Source organism: Mauremys mutica, chromosome 10 (genome assembly GCF_020497125.1).
Source record: "Mauremys mutica isolate MM-2020 ecotype Southern chromosome 10, ASM2049712v1, whole genome shotgun sequence".
Lineage (NCBI taxonomy): Eukaryota > Metazoa > Chordata > Testudines > Geoemydidae > Mauremys > Mauremys mutica.
The window spans coordinates 31065100-31085366 of record NC_059081.1 but is presented as its reverse complement, the minus strand read 5'-3'; the positions used below and the strand labels follow the sequence as shown (position 1 = coordinate 31085366).

The window sequence follows — 20267 nt, the reverse complement described above, 5'->3', positions numbered from 1 at the left end:
ATAATTCTGCATTTGTAAGTTCAACTTTCATGATAAAGAGACTGCACTACAGTACTTGTATTAAGCGAATTGAAAAATACTATTTCTTTTATTTTTACAGTGCAATTATTTAGAATAAAAAACAAATATAAAGTGAGCACTGTATACTAGGTATTCTGTGTTATAATTGAAATCAATATATTTGAAAATGTGACAAACATCAAAAATATTTCTATAAATGGTATTCTGTTATTAACAGCGCGATTAAATTGTTTAATCGCTTGAGAGCCCTAATAGAAATCACTGCCTTGTGCATCTACTGTAGTCAGTTTGACAGCTTGATAGTCCTTCTGCCAATCTAGTACAGGAAACACAGCTGTATTCCAAGATGCCGCGCAATACATGTAGAGGCTGTTCTTCTAAAATCTTCCTTCATACCCTTAAAAACCTTGTGATACCAAATCAAGACAAATCATTGGATAGAAGAGGGTTCCTGATTAGTAGATATAGAAGATTAAAGGAAAAATTGCAGTAGATTTTTCTTTGATCCTGATCAATTTAACTTAGACAGATGACAGAAAACAATAAGCAAGAAGAACTGCAAGTAAAGGAAAAACAATAAGACAAACTCAAGAGAAATGCTTTCACTTGTATAAAGTGCAATAATAAAACACTAAGAAAAGCACATTAACTTCAAACGTACCAAACACATCCTTTCCGTGTAGCTCTGTCAATTTACTAGAATAATGTCTAGTCCTCTAAAAATGAATGTTCCCTTCATTCTGATTTTCATGCTTCCTAAACAGGACTTTAAAATAAACCTAAACCGATTTTTTGCATAAAAAAGTGGGGAAGCGGGAAGTGTACATGTGAAGAAATCATTTTCCAGAAATAAAAACTGTGCTGTATTTAGTAGACTGCTGGTATGCACCATGCATAATCTGTCTCAAGTCATCAACCCACGGCGCTCCTCAGTCAACACAGAAGGCAGAGACTGAATTGGACACTCAATATCTCTTTTTTCAGTTCACCCCTTTCTGAGAGGGAAATACAATAGAATTTTCCATTTCTAAAGTGTGTATTTTTTTTCTTCCTTGCATTTCTTTATTTCTAAAGTGGTTAGCACTGCAGTTTCAAACCCCTATGCAGAACTATAAAAGCACAGCAGGTTGTGTCCTGCTCTACAAGTAACCATAGGGAGTTAACCTGGAGCAAGTCATTTCTGTCCTGCTTCCATTTTTATTCATGAACTGTTACTTAGCACTATGACAGATTTTCTTGTCCTTTGACTCTTTGAGGAATGCTATGACAAGATGATGAGTCTTACAGTATGTCCTGAAGACAACAACAGTAGTCTGTTCCAGAAGTATGCAGTTGAGAAGACTCTACTATTTTCTCGCTTGAGTCTCATGTCCCGCCCTGACACCAAGTAGCAGGCCCTTCTACCATGTGTTGAGGGTGAGGGACCCCAGTGGGCCAGTCTGTATTCTACATGGGTGTCACAGCCCACTGGGGATATCAGCTGGCGGCTCCTTCATGGAGCCATGAGCACAGTAATGTATTTGGCACAGTTCATCCATCTCCCCGATACCTGCCCCTTCTGTGGCCTCAGGGAGACCTTGGCACACATTTACCTGCAGTGCGCCAGGTGGCAGCCTCTATTCCGGCTCCTCCAGAACCTTCTCCTAACGTTCTGGCTGCACTTTCCCCAGCACCTCCTGATCTACGCACACCCTGTGGCCCCACAAAATCGCGAGACCTCCTCATCAACCTCCTCCTGGCATTGGCCATCTATAAAACCAGGATACTGGACAGGGATGGTGCTCTGCGACTGTGGGACCTATTTCTGTTCCTCCTTTCAATCACACATCCAGTCAGAGTTCCTCTGGGCCGCGTCCGCTGGCTCCTTAGATACCTTTGAGGAGCAGTGGACATTGTCCAGGGTTCTCTGCTTGGTGTGCCCCTCTGGTTCCCTGCTTATGGCTCTATGACCTCACTCCTGTCCCTGTTTTGTTATTAATTGTCCCCCAAAATCATATGGGCCCTGGGTTCAGTCACTCCTCCCCTTAGGCTGGGGGAGGAGTCTTCAGACATGGGAGTCCTGAAACTCCATAGGTGAGTCTGGATCTAAACAAACAGCAAGCCAGATGACCACAGTTGCCACGGTGGGTCCCCGAAGGAGAAAAAAAATCTTTGAAATAATGTAGAACTACCCCATTGAGGGATTTTAAAATGGTACCACAACTCTAAACTGAATCTGCAGAGGAAGGAAATGCAGGTTATGGAACACTAGCATGTTATAGTCCCTTCAGCTTCACCTCCTTAGACAGGCTACTGCAGTCTAGCCTGAGAGTTGCAGAAACCCACCATAAGTGGTGATAAAGTTCTGGAAGTACTGTGGCCAGAGCCTCATGTGAAAGGAATCTGGAGCTGGAAGGTGGCTTTTTTGTGATCATTGCTATTTGATTTTTCAGGATCAGTGATGGATCTGGTAAGGCTACACAGCATCTCAATTATTGTCAAGCATATAACCTTGACTGAGGCTAAAACGATGATGGCTGCAAGCACCTCAAAGCATTTACATTTTTCATTTAGCACCATTTCAATCTTTCCTAGATTTGAGTTTCTGTTCTTCATCTAGGCTCCCAGTTTCCATGATTATCTTCAATTTCTTCCTATGACTGTTCACAATTATCTGCCTCCAATCTATCTTCCATTCTAGTCATCTTTGCTCAATGAGTTTTATGGGTAAAATTCTTCAGCTGGCACCAATCTACTCCATAACCTGATCTTGGAGTTGGCCTATTTTCCAAGCAGTCATAGGACAGCCCTTTTGTATCCTTTAAGCAGCAAGCCTGCTGTTGCACTTGCTGGAACCCAGTGTAGAAGCATGCTAACTAAAAGTGCCAATATGGAATTACATTGGCCCTTGTCAAGCGCCACAAAAAGTCTATTGCATAAGCTCTTCCTACTTCTAATTCCTAGAAACAAAACATCATATACATTTTTTGTTAAATACTTAAGTTGATTTTAAATTTGGCTTTCAAAAATATAACCTGGTTCTCGTAATTCAAACACACTGATTCAAATATTCTTAGACACCTGATTAGGATAAGATTTACACCCCCATCCTGCCTCCAATAATTGAGAATATAAGATATCAACTACAAAAGTCATCAAGGCAAAACTACTCACACTCATTCAGGTTCTTATGATTAATATAGAAGCATACAACCAAATTCCAGAATTTACATTAGAAATGGAACATGGATAGAACTATTACCTTCACAAAACGCAATTGCCTAAATGGATCTATTCGCAACAGATGCTAAAAAGGGAAAATTGCAACTCTTAACTGGCCATAAAACCAGGGAGTAAGAGGCAATGAAGTGCTCAAACACACTGGGCTAGATCCTCTACCAGCGTACATAAGCAAATAAGCACAGTTCCACTGAACTCAAAAGTTTGTAAAGTGTTTGCAAAAGCATCTGTTATTCACTTCCTAAACGTGTGATTTTTTTTTTTAATCCTTATCATCCTTTGAGGAGATGCACAGAGACCTTAACTTGGCTTTTCCTGGGTTTTTAATATTTGAATTTGTAGTTACACATTCTAGAAGGGTATGGGAAGCAATGGGTACTGCTTAATTCTACTTTAACAAAGTTTTTTGTGAGCAATAATATTTCAGATACAGTGCATACATATTTGTTACTGATTTATTGTTCTAATTATATGTTATTAAGTACCTTTTACAATAGTGCAGAGGTGGGAAGGGGCAAAATAGTCTGATTTTATATTTTGGGAGAGACTTAAATATCCACCTCAATAGTGTAATTTAAGAAGGAAAGTTCTAATATACTGTTCTTCCCAGTCCATTTGACTTCCAGCTCTCTTCACTGTAATTATTTAATAATTTATAATGAGTTGGCATTCAGAGGCCATATTATACTATACTAAGCACTGTACAAACACTTAGAAAGACACAGTATAAGCCCCAAAGATCTTAAAATCCAACCTCTGAGCTGCAACTTTTAAGTATGGAACACTATTTCCGTAAGTGAGCAAGTGAAGTCAGTGAAATTACTCACATTAGTAAAGCTATACATGTGTTTCAATTATTTTTCCTCTCCTGCAGGACATGAATAACATATTTGAAATTGGTGACATAAATACAAGTGTAATGTCCAGAAACGGCTTGAGGAGAAAAACTAACATGTACATACCAGAAAATGGAATATCTGGCAAGCCCACTTTTTATCTAAGTTTTAGATTTGTCCAGCAACTTTCAGTGGATGGACTATCAACCCCTTGAAATCAATGTCTGCAAGCCAGATTTTATAGAGTTTAAGCCAGAAGGGATCATTGGATAAAAATCAGTGGTGCCCAACTTTATTACACAGAAAGGACATATAACCTAAGCACAATCTTATGTGAGCCAAACTGATTCCACATATTTTAAAAAGATTTAAAATCACCTGTATTGATTTATATTTTAAGTTCAGTTTGTTTCGTATGTATTTAGACAGATGGTACTGTACAAAGAAACAACCTATTTACACACTTGCATAAACTAAAATAATGCAAATACAGTGTCAAAATGCGAATGAACTGGCCTTTAGTATATTGTAACTAAGCAGGCTGCGGGCCTTATGAAACACTCTGGTGGGCTGTGTACAGAGCCGTGAGCATAGGTTGGGCACCCCTGATGACAGTCTGACCTGTATATCACAGGCCATTAAATTTGAGTACATTAAGTAGAATAATTTGGATTAGACTAAGGACTGGTCTACACTACAAAGTTGCGCTGGCATAACTATGTCAAGAAGGAATGTAAAAAATTCATACCCCTTAGGCGACATAGTTGTGTAGGCAGAACCGTCCGAAGAGTGCTTGTCATCTTAGCTAATGACATTTAGGGAGGTGGTATAACTATGTCAGCAGAAGAACGCTTTCTGTCAGCATACACATCATTTACACTAGGGGGCTATGCTGGCATAGCTATGCCAACATAAACAGCATAGTATAGACACGGCCTAAAGAATTTCAGCCCTCAGGCGTCTGAGGGTATGTCTACATTAGACCTGGACGTCCAGTTCAAGACTCTGCTCTGATTCAGCTAGTGTGCTAAAAATAGAAATGTGGTGATGTTGGCACAAGCAGCAGGAGGAACTAGCCACCCTATGGACTCCGATGGGACTGTACTTGAGTGGCAGCCCCTCCCACTGTTCACACCACAGTAGCTACACTTCTATTTTTAGCACGCTAACTCATTTAGAGTTTGTGTGGATATGTCTCCTTCAGATACATTTACACCTTCCAGCTCTAGCATAGACATACCCTGAGTTGTGTGCCACAGGCACAGAAGAGAAGAGACCAAGGTGCCATGAATGCCTGAGGCTCCTGCAATGGCAAGGAATTGAGAAGGCAAGATATCGCCACTTGATCCTATCTAGTAATGCACTCCTCATGCTGAAGAGGAAGGTGAAAAACCCCCAACATCCCTGCCAGTTTGACCTGGGAGAAAAATTCCATCTTGACACCAAATTTGGTGATCAGTTTGATCCTGAGCATAGGATCAAGACACGCCAGCCAAACACCTGAGAAATATATATATTTTTTTTTACTGCCTCAGAGCAGGGGTCTTCGCCATGCAATGTCTTGTCTCCAGCCCTGGCCATCCCTGATCCTTAGAGGTAGGTAAAATAACCCAGCACACATCTAGTCAACTGTGCATTGGGGGATGGGGGGGGGGGAATCTATCAGATTCCTATAGGATGTGTCAAATGTGCTGCCTCATTTTAGTGACCAATGTAAATTGAGCATTCAGTAATTTAAAAAGGAAGAGATGCAGCATCAGAGTGAAATTAACAAGATTCTGGTTAGTTTCCTTACTATTCAGAACCCTCTGGGTAACAGAGAAGCTGACACAAATCACATCAATTTAATTCTCCTCCTAGGTAAAGCTATTAAATGAAGCAGGGGCAGGATGGATCCCTCCCTCCTTGCCCGCAAAAAAGCTGCCATAGCAGGCAAGATATGAGAAAGCATCCCCTCTTCCCACTTCCACCAACAAGATGAAGAAAGAGCTCCTTGTCATTTCTGCCAGACAGAAAGATGCAGTCTTTAGATTTATCATATACCTACCTGCCAGAAGCTGTTATGGAAAATGAAACTGCTGAGAAGAACCAGAGAAGAGCACCCAATTAATAAAACAAAGTCTCCCCCAAAGAAGCCTCTTTCCCCTGTTTCAATCCCATGTGCCACTCCAGGAGTAGACGGAACGGAAAAGGCACTACAAGGGGGTAAGAGAAGAATTTCCCCAGTGCAGGCACAGCTCAGGGCCACCATAATCTCTACACTGCCTCCTCTTGCGAAGTCTAGCAGGAGGAGTGTGTTGGAGCATTTCCATGGTGCAAGCTGCTATGAAGATTCTGAGTTCCTGCAACCGCCCAGAAACAAGTTGGCACAAAAAGGTGGCTTACTTTAAAGCCACCTTTGTCCCCCTTTCTGTTGTGCTGTGCCTCCTGGAGGCACAACACAGAATCTGTGCCTTGAAGTGTGGCTCACAATATCGTTACGGCCATGGCTTTGTGCATAATTTTTATTTTCTTCCTTCTAACAATCAAAATATGACAAGTTCCTCTGACCAAACCTAAAACACTTTAAGAGCTCTAGCTACTCATTAAAGGGTATTAACACTTATACTAGTGCCAAAATTACATAAGAGGTTCTGTCCAGTGATAGCAGCACAGGCAGTAGTTTACACTCCACAAGGACAAGAGAAGAGACGAGAAGAGAAGAAAGGACAACCTAAGCTCAATATTCCCAAACTATATACTTAATGTATGCCAATGTTATGAAATTAGTCCATTTTTGTCATTTGTGGTTATGATTTATGCTTTAGAGCAAAAAGGCATTATATAATTCTACTCGGTCTCCATGTTTTATTTTTGCAAACTACCATTACAGTACAGCCCAAAGAAAAGCCCTTCCCCAATTTCTTTTCACTGCTCCTTACATACAACTTTTAAAGCTAATTCTTTCATGTTTGCAAGGACTTTACAGAACAGGAAGGAGACATTGAGAATTTCCTTGGTTACTTTATAGTAATAAAAGTTGATTAGAAATTATCAACAGTTCGAACTGTTGTGGTTTCTCCCCTCACTCCCGTTTACTTTTTAATATTCATTTTATGTTAATTGCTGGCTAAAGTTTTAGAAGAGTCTAGGAACTCAGTCCTTACTAAGAAAAAACTCCCACAGTGACTTCAAAGTGAGTTTCGCCCAAGTGTGAAATGGTGCTCCAAGACTAGAGAGATTCATCACATAGATATTTCTGGTGCAAACCACAAAAAAAGCATCACCTCTTCAAATTTCACATTTAGAATGTTCTGTGCATATGGAGTGACTCTTCACAAAAAGTATCAAACTGTTTCCAATAATCCCTTTTCCATTTTAATTTAAAATAGTCAGAACACATTGGATTTATCACTAGCACTGGTTGGGAATTTTCTGATGAACCAGGGTTTCACTGGAAAACATTGATTTCTCAAACTAGAAACAGTCACAGAGATAGGGCTTGGCTACACTTACAAGTTGCAGCGCTGGTGGAGGCTTTCCAGCGCTGCAACAACACCCCGTCCACACTTGCAGGGCACAACCAGCGCTGCAACTCCCTGGTTGCAGCGCTGGCTGAAAACCCATCCCGGCAGGGGTATAAGGAGTGCAGCGCTGGTGATCCAGCGCTGCCCAGCAGGTGTGGACACTCACCAGCGCTTTACCTGTCCTCCAGGGAATAAGGAGGTATCCCAGAATTCCTGTTCAGCCACTCTGCACATCAGTTTGCACTCTACTGCTCTTGCCTCAGGTGACCCGCCCTGTAAATGCCCCGGGAAATTTAAAAATCTCCTTCCTGTTTGCTGCAGCCAGGTGTGGAGTGCAATCAGTTTTAATCAGTTACAGGTGACCATGCCTCCACGCGGCAAACGAGCCCCAGCATGGAGCACTGGTGAATTGCAGGACCTCATCAGTGTTTGGGGTGAGGCATATGTTCAGGCACAGCTGCGCTCCGGCCGTAGGAATTACGATATCTTTGAGCAGATATCAAGGGCCATGCTGGATCGGGGCCATGATCGGGACGCAGTACAATGCAGGGTGAAAATTAAAGAGCTGCGGAGTGCCTATTACAAAGCCCGAGAGGGGAATCGACGATCCGGAGCTGCTCCCACGACCTGCCGTTTTTACAGGGAGATGGATGAGATACTTGGGGGTGACCCCACTGCCAATCCCAGGATATCGATGGAGACTTCTGTGCAGGGTGGGGGACAGGGAGGAGGAGTCGGAGCAGGCGGCGGAGGCGGAGGCGTCGGGGGGTCAGGAAACCGCGAGTGAAGCTCATGTAAATGGGGAAGAAACCGCAGATTCCCTGGAGGCATGCAGCCAGGAGCTCTTCTCAAGCCAGGAGGAAAGCACCCAATCGCAGCAGCCAGCAGTTGCAGAAGGACAAGCAGAGGAGCGTGTTACCGGTAAGCGGCTTTTATTTTCTGGGTGAAATGTTTCTGGAGAGGAGGGGGGGTTATGGATGCATGCATGCCAGCCTCTAGATGTGGAATAGCCCGTTGATGTGGTCTATCACGTCGCGGTAATCTGCCTCAGTTATCTCAGCAAAAGCTTCATCCAGAGCGTGGGCAATATGCCTGCGCAGGTTTATAGGCAGAGCCACTGTGTCCCTTGTCCCAGTGACGGTGACGCGTCCGCGCCACTCTTCTGCCAGTGGTGGGGGGGACCATTTCTGAACACAGGCAAGCCGCATAGGGTCCCGGGCGGAATCCACATTGCTCTAAAAGAGCCCCCCCGCTGTTCCCTAGTGACTCGCAGTAGGGAAACATCTTCCAGGATTAAGTCCTGTGAAAAATGTTGGGAGACTCTTTAGTGAAGAGATAGGGAGATAAGATCACCCCTGCATCTGCATCTTCATTTCACTCAAACCCTCTAGCACTCCAGATTACCCGAAGCAACCAGCTCCCCTCTATCACCCAAGCCCCACTTCTCCCCATATAAGCACTGCTCACTCACCATGTCGTGGCTTCTGTAGTGTTATGCGTGTGGGTAAAAGAATGCTTAAATAAGAACTCACTCCCTCAGTGTAACAATTCATGTCTGGAGATAGTGGATACAATGCTGCCCGTGTTAAATGTTGTCATTTCTGTTTCTACAGTGACCTTGACTACTGGACTGCCCAGATGTTCAACATCACAGAGGCTTCAAAATTTGAGAAAAAATCCCCGAAAGAGCAAAGAAGACATGCTGAAAACTGTTCTTAATCAGTCTGCTCGAGAGAGTAAGGACTTGAAGGATTGGCGAGAGAAAGAAAGCAGGCACCGCAAGAGAAATGCAGTGGCCCAGAGGAAAACCGCGGAGAGGCTGCTAAGCATCCTGGAGCGCCAAGCGGAGTCTATAGAGTCACTCGTTGCCATGCAAGCAGAGCACTACCGTGCTACCTCCCCCACCCGCCGCCCCGTCCTTTGTGCCTTGTGCCCCAATGTCAGCTCAAACCACCTTTCCCCAGCATCCAGGTTCTTACCACCACCAGCTGCCTCCAACACCTGTATGTTCCCCAACCAGCCCTGATACCTACCACCACCCTTACCCTCTGCATTCAACCCCCATCACCATGCAGTATATGAACCCTGAAGTGCAGGATTCATTAAACAGCAATCCAGACAGGGCATATGCAAACTTGTGACTGTACAGTTCACCAACCCACACCCCTGCCCTCTTGTGTTCATGAAATGTTGTGTGTCTGTCTGTCTGTCAAGGAAGTTTTTTTCTTTTCAATAAAACAATTCTTGGCTTTGAAAACAGTCTTTATTATAGCAGATAGTGAACAGATACCTTAGCCCAGTAAAGAAAGAGGCACTACAAATCATATTATTATTATGGATAATAGAATAACAGTGTAAGCAGTGCAATTCACTCCCATGCAAGGCAGCAAACATTATTGTTGGCTTTCAGCCTCAAATTCTTCCCTCAAGGCATCCCTAATCCTTGTAGCCCTGTGCTGGGCCTCTCTATTAGCCCTGCTCTCTGGCTGTGCATATTCAGCCTCCAGGACTTGAACCTCGGTGGTCCATGCCTCACTGAATGTTTCACCCTTCCCTTCACAAATATTATGGAGGGTACAGCAAAGCGCATATAACCGCGGGGATGCTGCTTTCCCCCAAGTCTAGCTTCCCATACAAGCAACGCCAGCGGGCTTTTAAACGCCCAAAAGCACACTCCACAGTCATTCTGCACCGGCTCAGCCTGTAGTTGAACCGGTCCTTGCTCCTGTCAAGCTTCCCTGTATAGGGTTTCATGAGCCAAGGCAGTAACGGGTACGCGGGGTCTCCAAGGATCACAGTGGGCATTTCGACATCCCCTACTGTGATCTTCCTGTCTGGGAAAAAAGTCCCTGCCTGCATCTTCCTGAACAGGCCACTGTTCCGAAAGATGCGTGCATCATGCACCTTTCCAGGCCAGCCTGTGTAAATGTCAATGAAACGCCCGCGGTGATCCACAAGCGCCTGGAGAACCATAGAGAAATACCCCTTCCGATTAACGTACTCTGATGCCAGGTGGGGGGGGGCCAGAATAGGAATATGCGTCCCATCTATTGCCCCTCCACAGTTAGGGAAACCCATGTGTGCAAAGCCATCCACAATGTCCTGCACGCTCCCCAGAGTCCACGGTCTTTCTTAGCAGGATGCGATTAATTGCCTTGCAAACTTGCAATCAAAAACGATTCCCACGGTCGACTTTCCCACACCAAACTGGTTCCCGACCGACCGGTAGCTGTCTGGAGTTGCCAGCTTCCAGATTGCAATAGCCACTCGCTTTTTTCCACCGTCAGGGCAGCTCTCAATCTTGTGTCCTTGCGCCGCAGAGTGGGGGCGAGCTCAGCACACAGTCCCATGAAAGTGGCTTTTCTCATACGAAAGTTCTGCAGCCACTGCTCGTCATCCCAGACTTCCATGACGATGTGATCCCACCACTCAGTGCTTGTTTCCCGAGCCCAAAAGCGGCGTTCAACGGTGCTGAGCATTTCCGTAAATGCCGCAAGCACTTTAGTGTCACACGCGGCAGGCAAAATCCATATTGATATCATCGTCGGAATCCTCACTGTCACTTTGGAGCTGAAGGAATAGCTGGACTGCCAAACGTGTTGTGCTGGTGACACTCATCAGCAGAGTCCTCAGCAGATCGGGCTCCATTTGCCACAGAAATCGCGATTCACACAGAGAGTAACAGAAATACACTCACAATGGCGCCAAACGCTGCTGGAAAGAGTGAATGCTGGGATGTGAAGCGATGCACCACGGGGCGCTGGCAAACAGGAAGCGGAATGACCCGCACACTTCCTTCCCCTTCCCACAATACTCAGCGCCAAAACGGCGCCAAAACGGGACGAGGTGCTCTGTGGGATAGCTGCCCACAATGCACCTCTCAATACAGCGCTGGAAAGTGCTGCAAGTGGGCCCACACTGCAGCGCTGGTAGCTGTCAGTGTGGCCACACTCCAGCGCTGGCCCTTCCACAGCTGCATGACCAGCGCTGTAACTCCCAGCGCTGCAACTTGTAAGTGTAGCCAAGCCCATAGAGAGAATGGATTCAACGAACTTCCAATGAACCACAAGCAGGTTTCCGACAGAACCCTGACTGGTTTCCTGCCAGCTCACCTGACAGACTGCTGGGGACTGGGGTAACTCTGCAATGCAGACTGCCCAGGGACAGGGTCCCAGCTCCGCAGCAAGGAACCTGAAAGCCCGAGGGAACCCAGCTTGAGCCCAAATCATAATAAAACCAAATTTCAAAATTTACTGCAAACTGGGAATTCCAAGTTTCAGCCAGCTCTACCTATCAACTTCTCCAAGCAACTTAAAAAAAAACCCAAAAAAAAAACCTGTGAATATGTAGAAACTAGTGATGGGCTCAAGCATCATTCAGATCTTAACTTCTCAGAAGTTTGGAGGTGTTCACAGTTTTGTTTCAGACCCATCTCCTAAAAGCAAAAAAGAAAACACACTTACAATAAAAAACAAATTTGTCTTGTTGTAAGTGAATGAAATAGGTAAGGGCACAATTCAAAGTCTTTAGATTAGTTCACATTGTAAAGAATTCTTCCAAATGAAGCAAAATTAAAGTAATTCTGACAAACTCTCAGTCTCCAGATTTTCCAGCAATTAAAGACTTCTGCAGTTTAAGTGCTAAGTCAAATTCAAAACTATTAGCTGTCAGTGTTTTAATTTATGTAATACCTATGGTTTGTTAAAACTAAATTAAGTGCATTAAATATTAAATACTAGAAGCCAATACAACACAAGAAGTTTCAAAACTTTGCTAAAGTAATCAGGGCTCCCTATAGTCTGCCTTCAGCCATAAAACTGCAGAGTTTACATTCACACACTAAACAAACAAACTTTCTTTCAAGGCGTTTCCTGTGTTACTAACAAGTTCCAGCTTCTCTCCTTTAAGATCTAAATTTAACCAAGACACAGCAACACAAACATCCATCTTACTGGCTACCCTGTTTTCTCCTTTGCAATCTATTAGATTTACGCCCCTGAAGAGATGCAGTAAATAGCAAGATTACCCCATCACCACCCAATGTTGTCTGATGTTGTATTTTATATACCAGTATGTGCAGCTAGTACCAGCGTTCACTTTGTTTAATTAGACATGTAAAGAATGAATGAATGAACTTTGCAGAAGGAAGTCAGAGGTGCAAGCAAAACCTGAGTCACCACTACATGCACAAAAGTACTCTACCAACTGAACTACAAGAGTAGATCCACTTACTTAAGCCGGAGGGAGGGAGGGGGAGACAGGAACCCTCCTTACAAGGTCTTCAGATTTTGTTATACTTTCACTTAGAATTTTTAAATGCTGATGTATTTTCCCACACTATTAGTTTAATGCTGCTGCTTTCCATAAAAGCCTATTTTAAAGTAAATGGCAACATTCTTTATAACTCATTCTCCTCCCCCATTTCAAAATTGTGACTTTTAGAGATCTATCATAATGCCATACGCACAATCAAGGAAACCATAACAACTTGCACACATGCATGCGTGTGCGCACACACACACAACTTGAAGTTAAGGAACATAAGAACGGCCGTACTGGGTCAGACCAAAGGTCCATCTAGCCCAGTATCCTGTCTACCAACAGTGGTCAAGCCAGGTGCCCCAGAGGGAGTGAACCTAACAGGTAATGATCAAGTGATCTCTCTCCTGCCATCCATTTCCACCCTCTGACAAACAGAGTCTAGGGTCAGCATTCCTTACCCATCGTGGCTAATAGCCATTAATGGACTTAACCTCCATGAATTTATCCAGTTCTCTTTTAAATGCTGTTATAGACCTAGCCTTCACAACCTCCTCAGGTAAAGAGTTCCACAAGTTGACTGTGCGCTGTGTGAAGAAGAACTTCCTTTTATTTGTTTTAAACCTGTTGCCTATTAATTTCATTTGGTGACCCCTAGTTCTTGTATTATAGGAATAAGTAAATAACTTTTCCTTATCCACTTTCTCCAAATCACTCATAATTTTATATACCTACACTGGTGTCATACTTCCAAAATACTTTAACTATCAAGCATGTATTTTAAAAGTTGAATAAACAAAGAGTTACCTTGTGGAAATGTACAGCATTTGGCTAGCTAAACCATATCAGAATTTTATTTTATACTGATAGTGTAAAAAAGTGCTGATGGCATACCATCAAATCAAGTTGTATAAATGTACACTAAGATAAGTTGGATACACTTCCCAGTTTAAGATGTAGAAGTGGCAACTGTGTTAGTCCAATGAAAAGGAATTTTTAAAAACCAAGTTAAAAAGCCCCCAATATGTGTATCATTTGATCAGTGGAAAAACCTGAAATATATTAAAAGCAGATTTTTCAGGATCAGCCATTGGACAGAAAAGCAAGAAGCAGGATGTTAGTTTAGGTGTTGCAATAAAATTCAAAGATGTAGAGATCAAGGGGAAAAGATGGTATTTTGATGAATAATTTGAGTCAAGATAATCTGGGTTCTACTTTAGATTCTGCCAGACTGTGTGACCTTGGGCAAGTCACTTAGCCTATGTCCCTTGGTTTCATCCAATGTAAATTAGAGATATCTAAAAGAGGTGTTGCGAGACTTAAATTATCGATGTTGACAGAGCATTTTGAGATCCTTGGATGTATGTTTCAGCACTATACAAGCATGAATTATATTATAACCAGGTACAAGTGTTGGAGTGTCTCCTTACAAAATTTCTCTGATTTACAGTGATAAAAGGCTTGATCAATCATGTTAAAAAAGAATAATAAAAGAGCAATAAAAGCAATACAATAAAGAGTAGGCACCCTAAAGTTAATTAGGCAGTGTGACAGAATGTGTTGATTTTTGAGCGTATTAGGAAACTGATGCCTCTATCTACCTCCCTTCTTTAGGAGAGGGCATGAGGTGAGATCAGAGTTTACAATTCCTGGTACCCAGATAGTTTTTTAAATCCGCTATTTCAAAAAGAGTAGTTAAATAAAAAATGAAATGGTCTCTGAGAATCATCCACCTGTTGGTGTGATTTAGTCCTTGTTTCACATCATTCCTTTTCTTCATCCACACACTAGCGGTATACTTCGCCCCAATGACTACTTTTGAGTGCCTACAATCTGAAGCATGACAATGCCTCCTGTATCTGCACACTTCTTTAAATATAAAAAGTTAGACATTTGTTAGGTAAAAGTCTATATATGTGTATTTGTATACCCAATTACTATAGTGTGCAGGATAAATAGCTTGCCAACCTTTATGTTAAGGCAAAGGAACTCAGAGCAATACCCAAAAAAAACAACCATCACCACCCCAAACAACCAATCCATCCATTATCTATTTTGTTTTTTTGGGAGGGGCATGCTCTCGTAATTAACATTTGAACTGACTTTTCCTCACATTTTCTAGAAGATAAAAGAAAAATCAGTGTCAGATAGAGGCTCTGAATACCATCTTTTAGCCAAAAGAAAACCTTTAGAGCAAAATTAGGTGTTTAGAATACTACCATTGGCATAAATTTTAACATCCAGCAGTGTTAATAGGTGTCACAACAACAGGTCATGATCATATTCTTATAGAGATGCGAGTCTGAAGAGTTGTTGTTTAATATTTTGTTGCCAAGGAAAGTATTAATCCTGATAATATGAAATTCAATTAAAGAAAAAGTGAACAGTTCAGTTAAGATTGCTCAGATGTCTTTAAAATAATACCCTCAGATCACAAAGTTGCCATGGCACCAACTACAAGACTGTGGTTGGAGAGACAAAATGTCTCTTTATAAAGGCTGTTATGGGAAGCTGAGCAAGCTTGGCTATGAACCAAATATGTTTTGGCTCTAGAGTGGACATACCCGGTAATTTATCATTCGGACATTCCAGTGGTTAGCTAAACCAAGAAAGCTGGACAGCTCGCACATCATAGCATGCAGATGAACAAACCTCATATACACTGCCATACCTGTATGTTTACACTGCTAACCCAAAGCTTATTCACATTTATTCACTTGCTTTCCTAGCATAATGTAATAATGGCACTATTTCCCCATCACCTATTGTCAAATCACAACAATTAGGAAATCTCTGAATAGGTTCATTTTTGGCAGCCATGTATCAGAATCTACACTGGGAGGAAATTCTGAAGGATGTAAGATACCACATTTATTTCCCTTACTTCCACATACTTTTAAAATTAAAGCCATCATGATATATTTAAAGAGAATAGCCACTAAAAATTTTGGCTGACAGGAACTTTAAAAACAATTGACATGCAACGTGATTACCCAGTTTAAGACTCTTTAAATAGTCTTGATGAGTAAAGGACTCAAATACTATAAATGAGCACCTTCCTGTCACTTGCAAATTCTTTCACTCCTACCAACCATACAAGTTTTCTGTAAAAAGAAATCTCAGCTTTACCAGTAGTAAAGCAGTAGCACACTTGCTTTGCCAACCAGGATAGTTAGCTTCCAAAGCAAACTACAGAAGTGCCACTTTGGCAGATGCCACATGACAGGAACAAAATCAGTATAAAAAAAATTAGATGATCCAGATTATCTTCTTCCTAGCCCCTTCCCCAAAGAACTATATCTTTCAGCTGTGTTCTATTTCCAAGTACACTTATTCACAAAAAAAAAAAAAGATTTCTCTCCGTCCACCACACACAGAGAATTATTTCACTCTTTCTATGCCAGTTACTGACATCAAAAGTGTTAAGTCATTACAATGAGGGTACAGAAAATTATTTGAAGTACATGTCAAAGAAACAAATCCACTATGATTTCTATTGTTTTGGTTTCATGCCATGCCGTTCAGTTCACGGCAGATTATGTTGAGAGCCGCAAATGCACAGTAACTCATCAGCTAACATGTCTTTTTATTCTTTTTAGTTAGGATGAGATGATGAGATGGATGGATGGATTTACAAATGCAGGCAACAAAGCCACCTCTGATAGTACCATCTCTTAATGCACAAAAAGTGAATAACTGAAAGTCCTGCCTTCTCCCCCATGCTACCTGAAATGCTTCATATCCTCCTTTGGGTAGTTCAGTTTATCTTTTGACAATAAGGCAAGACAGCAGCATGTCACATGACATGGTGGCATATGCCCATTCCTTCTATGTGGCTGCAGTTGCTGTATATACTTGATGAAACAAATGCAAAGTAATTTTGTAAGCTTCTTAACTACCCCTCCCTCAAATATCAATTAAAAACAGCGCAAGCATTATCAGATCAAGATTTCTTGATTTCAGAGTAGTTCCCAGGCTAAGCAGAAAGTAGATTTTATTTCTTCTCATGGAATCCTCCACTCCTAGAAACATCAGAAAAATCCTGAACCAAAAGACAGGGGTAGGCCATGTCCTTGTGTGTAAAATCCATGGACACGATGATTCTATAAAATCTGCATTAATAGGAGCCTCCAGCTTTCAGTCTGGAAAGAGACAAGGCTGCCTAACATCACTGTTCCATTGCACCAGTTGCAAATCCAAGCTACAACCAGCACCTGCTTTTTGCCCCCCGCCCTCCCTTCTCACTCAGCAATGCCTGAGCAAAGGCAAGGCCATTTCCATCAATGGCCCTCCTTTTCCCTTTCCCATATCTCACCTATGCCAAAATGCCAGGCAGAGCTCAGACCTTCCCCAACCCCCAAACTGTGCCCATGTCAGCCCCAACTCAGGCTCCTCCCCAAAAAAGAAAAAAACACGGTAAAGGTACCAGCCCCAGCTTCCCACCAGTACTACGTCCAGGGATCTGCGCCAACCTATCTTCTGCAGTGATACTTTGTTCATGTGCCAGCCTGAACACCTCCGCCCCCCATACTATGTCCACCCACCAGTCTGAGCCCAGGCCTGCCCGCCAGCCCACCTCCCCCCTTGGATACCATGTCCACATGCCAACTCCAGCGCAGCATGACCCATCCCAAGTGCAGGTGCCAGCCACTGCCCACACCCACAATCTTCCTTCCAATACCATGCCGAGGCGCCAGCCCCAGCCCCGCCCCTCCAATGCCAGTGCCCAGGCGCCAGCCCCAGCCCAGCCCCCCCAGGCGCCAGCCCCAGCCCAGCCCCCAGGCGCCAGCCCCAGACCAGTGCCCCCAATCCCAGTGCCCAGGTGCCAGCCCCAGCCCAGCCCCCAGGCGCCAGCCCCAGACCAGCGCCCCCAATGCCAGTGCCCAGGCGCCAGCTCCAGCCCAGCCCCCCCAAATGCCAGTGCCCAGGCACCAGCCCCAGCCCCCAGCCCCAGCCGCCAGCCCCAGCCCCGCCCCTCCAATGCCAGTGCCCAGGCGCCAGCCCCAGCCCAGCCCCCCCAATGCCAGTGCCCAGGCGCCAGCTCCAGCCCAGCCCCCCCCAAATGCCAGTGCCCAGGCACCAGCCCCAGCCCCCAGGCACCAGCCCCCAGGCGCCAGCCCCAGCCCAGCCCCCCCACCAGGCGCCAGCCCCAGCCCAGCCCCCAGGCACCAGCCCCCAGGCGCCAGCCCCGCCCCTCCAATGCCAGTGCCCAGGCGCCAGCCCCAGCCCAGCCCCCCCAATGCAAGTGCCCAGGTGCCAGCCCCAGCCCAGCCCCCAGGCGCCAGCCCCAGACCAGTGCCCCCAATCCCAGTGCCCAGGTGCCAGCCCCAGACCAGCCCCCAGGCGCCAGCCCCAGTCCAGCGCCCCCCAATGCCAGTGCCCAGGCACCAGCCCCAGCCCCCAGCCCCGCCCCTCCAATGCCAGTGCCCAGGCGCCAGCCCCAGCCCAGTGCCCAGCGCCCCAGGCCCGCGCCCGGCATTACAGCTCAGCAGAGCCTGAGCTCAGCACCTCCACCCCAAGTTACCTGTTAGCCGAGAGCCCAGCGGCAAAGCCCCAGCGGCCCCCTCCGGTTTCCTCCTCGCAGCTCCTCCCCCGCCCCAGGCCGGGGCCGCGGCGGCGGCGGCGCAGGAAGCGGCGGAGCCGGGCTCCCAGCGGCACGGACATGCCCGTGCACATTCCCAGCCTGAAACTTTCACACACACTTCCCAGCCCCCCCCCAGCCCCCGCAAACCCCGCCGCGGCCAGGGGCACCGCTCGCGCGGCGGGGCCGGCACTTACCGCCCTTCCCCGCGGGGCCGTCTCCTCAGCCCCTCTCCCGCTCCGGGCGCCTCTGCCTGGCCCTCGGCGCGTCCCGAGCCGGGCTCCTCCGCAGGCAGCCAGCGGGATGAGCTCATTGGAAGCAGGCGGCAACAACAGCCGCCGCCTTACGCAGTCTCCCTACGGCCGCCTCCCTCCCCAGAACGGACAGACTCCTGCTGGGGGAGGGGAGCGAGCTCCTGAATAGCACCCAGCTTACGCCAAGTACGCCCGATGCTCTGCCTTGCAGCCTCCCACGTCCGGGCCGGGGCTGGGCCGGGCCCGTGAGCTCCCTGAGCAGCCCCTCATGCCCTCTGCGGGGCTCCGTCTGCAAGCAGAGTCCTGCCCCCTCACAGCCCGAAGTGACTACCGCTTGGAAAGAGGCGCCCCGTAAGGGAGCGATTAGCAGCGCTAGCGGGAGGAGAGGGGGACTCAGCCAGGCTGCTTTTGCTGTAGCGAGGGGTCCCAGGCAGGGTTTCTCTTGCTCGTCCTCCTACCCTTCACATCAACAACGCAAAACAGAAGCCAAATGCAAATTTAAAATTAATAAGGCAAGCCGAGGGGGTCGCACGGGGGAAAAAAATAATTTCCATACGGACTTGTGGGTTGCCCGCTGCTGTTAATTTGTGAGTTATCATGTTGTTATCTTCTCTAAGTGTTCCCTGTTATGAACTTGTGTATGATGCTTGTTGTAATTTTGCGTTCTTAACTTTTCTGCACTGCCTGTGCTTGTTAAGGTGTATGTTGTATGTGTGTTCTAACTGGTGTGTGTGCCCTGGTGTTCACTGCTGTCATATGTCACACATTATCAGTGCTATAAAGTACTACACAATACCCAGATAATTTGGATAGTGCAGATTACAAAAAAAGGGAAGATTTTTAATGTCTCAATGAAATACAGTGCAAAAATTCTTCATTATTAGAGGATGAAACTTCAAAACCTGTTTTAAAATCAACCCAAATGTGATGGCATCTCCAAATCTCTGAGTCTTCACAGGCCCATGCTGTTTGTTTGTGTTTCAATTCAAATATATTTGTATCACCTTTCATAATGTCTTAATACTTTATTCTATGATCTGTTTTCTCTCATTTTTACTTTTGTTTGATTGAAAGCAAGTGGGAAGGTTAGAGCAGAGGTTCCCAAACTTTTTATTGGCCTGACCCCATTTTAATTAATTATTTCCTCCTGGGACCCTAGACACCAGAGAGGACACCATTTTGAAGAACAACATGGCATCCGCTGCACAGCATGACCTTGCATGCACTATATGTGTGAGGTGACACCTCATGTAGGACACCATTTTCCTCTGCAAAATGGCATTCTCCGCATAGCATGACCTCATATATAAGGTGCATGTGAAGTCAAGCTGTGTAGAGGATGCCATTTGGTAAATGAAAATGGTGTCTTCCACAGATCATGGCCTCACATGCACCACACAGGAGAGGTCACGCTGTGCAGAGCGAAATGGCATTCTCTGCACACTAAGGATCATCTGCTGATGGTGCAGCACCATTTGGGGTCACAACCCACAGTTTGGGAACTAATGTGTTACACTGAACATTGAAGAAGGTGGGTTTGACCGACCATGTAGCTATTATAGTTCGCAGAGGTAGTGATGACATATAGCAG

General features: G+C 45.1%; 1 protein-coding gene across 1 annotated transcript in view; it reads right to left on the bottom strand.

Moving 5' to 3' along the window:
• Positions 1-18689, bottom strand: part of TANC1 (tetratricopeptide repeat, ankyrin repeat and coiled-coil containing 1) — a 188309-nt gene extending 169620 nt beyond the window's left edge. The window contains exon 1 of the mRNA XM_044978309.1: positions 18620-18689. The gene's annotated coding sequence lies outside the window, so the exon portion shown is untranslated. The remainder of the gene's footprint in view (positions 1-18619) is intronic.
• Between the last annotated feature and the right edge of the window lie 1578 nt (positions 18690-20267).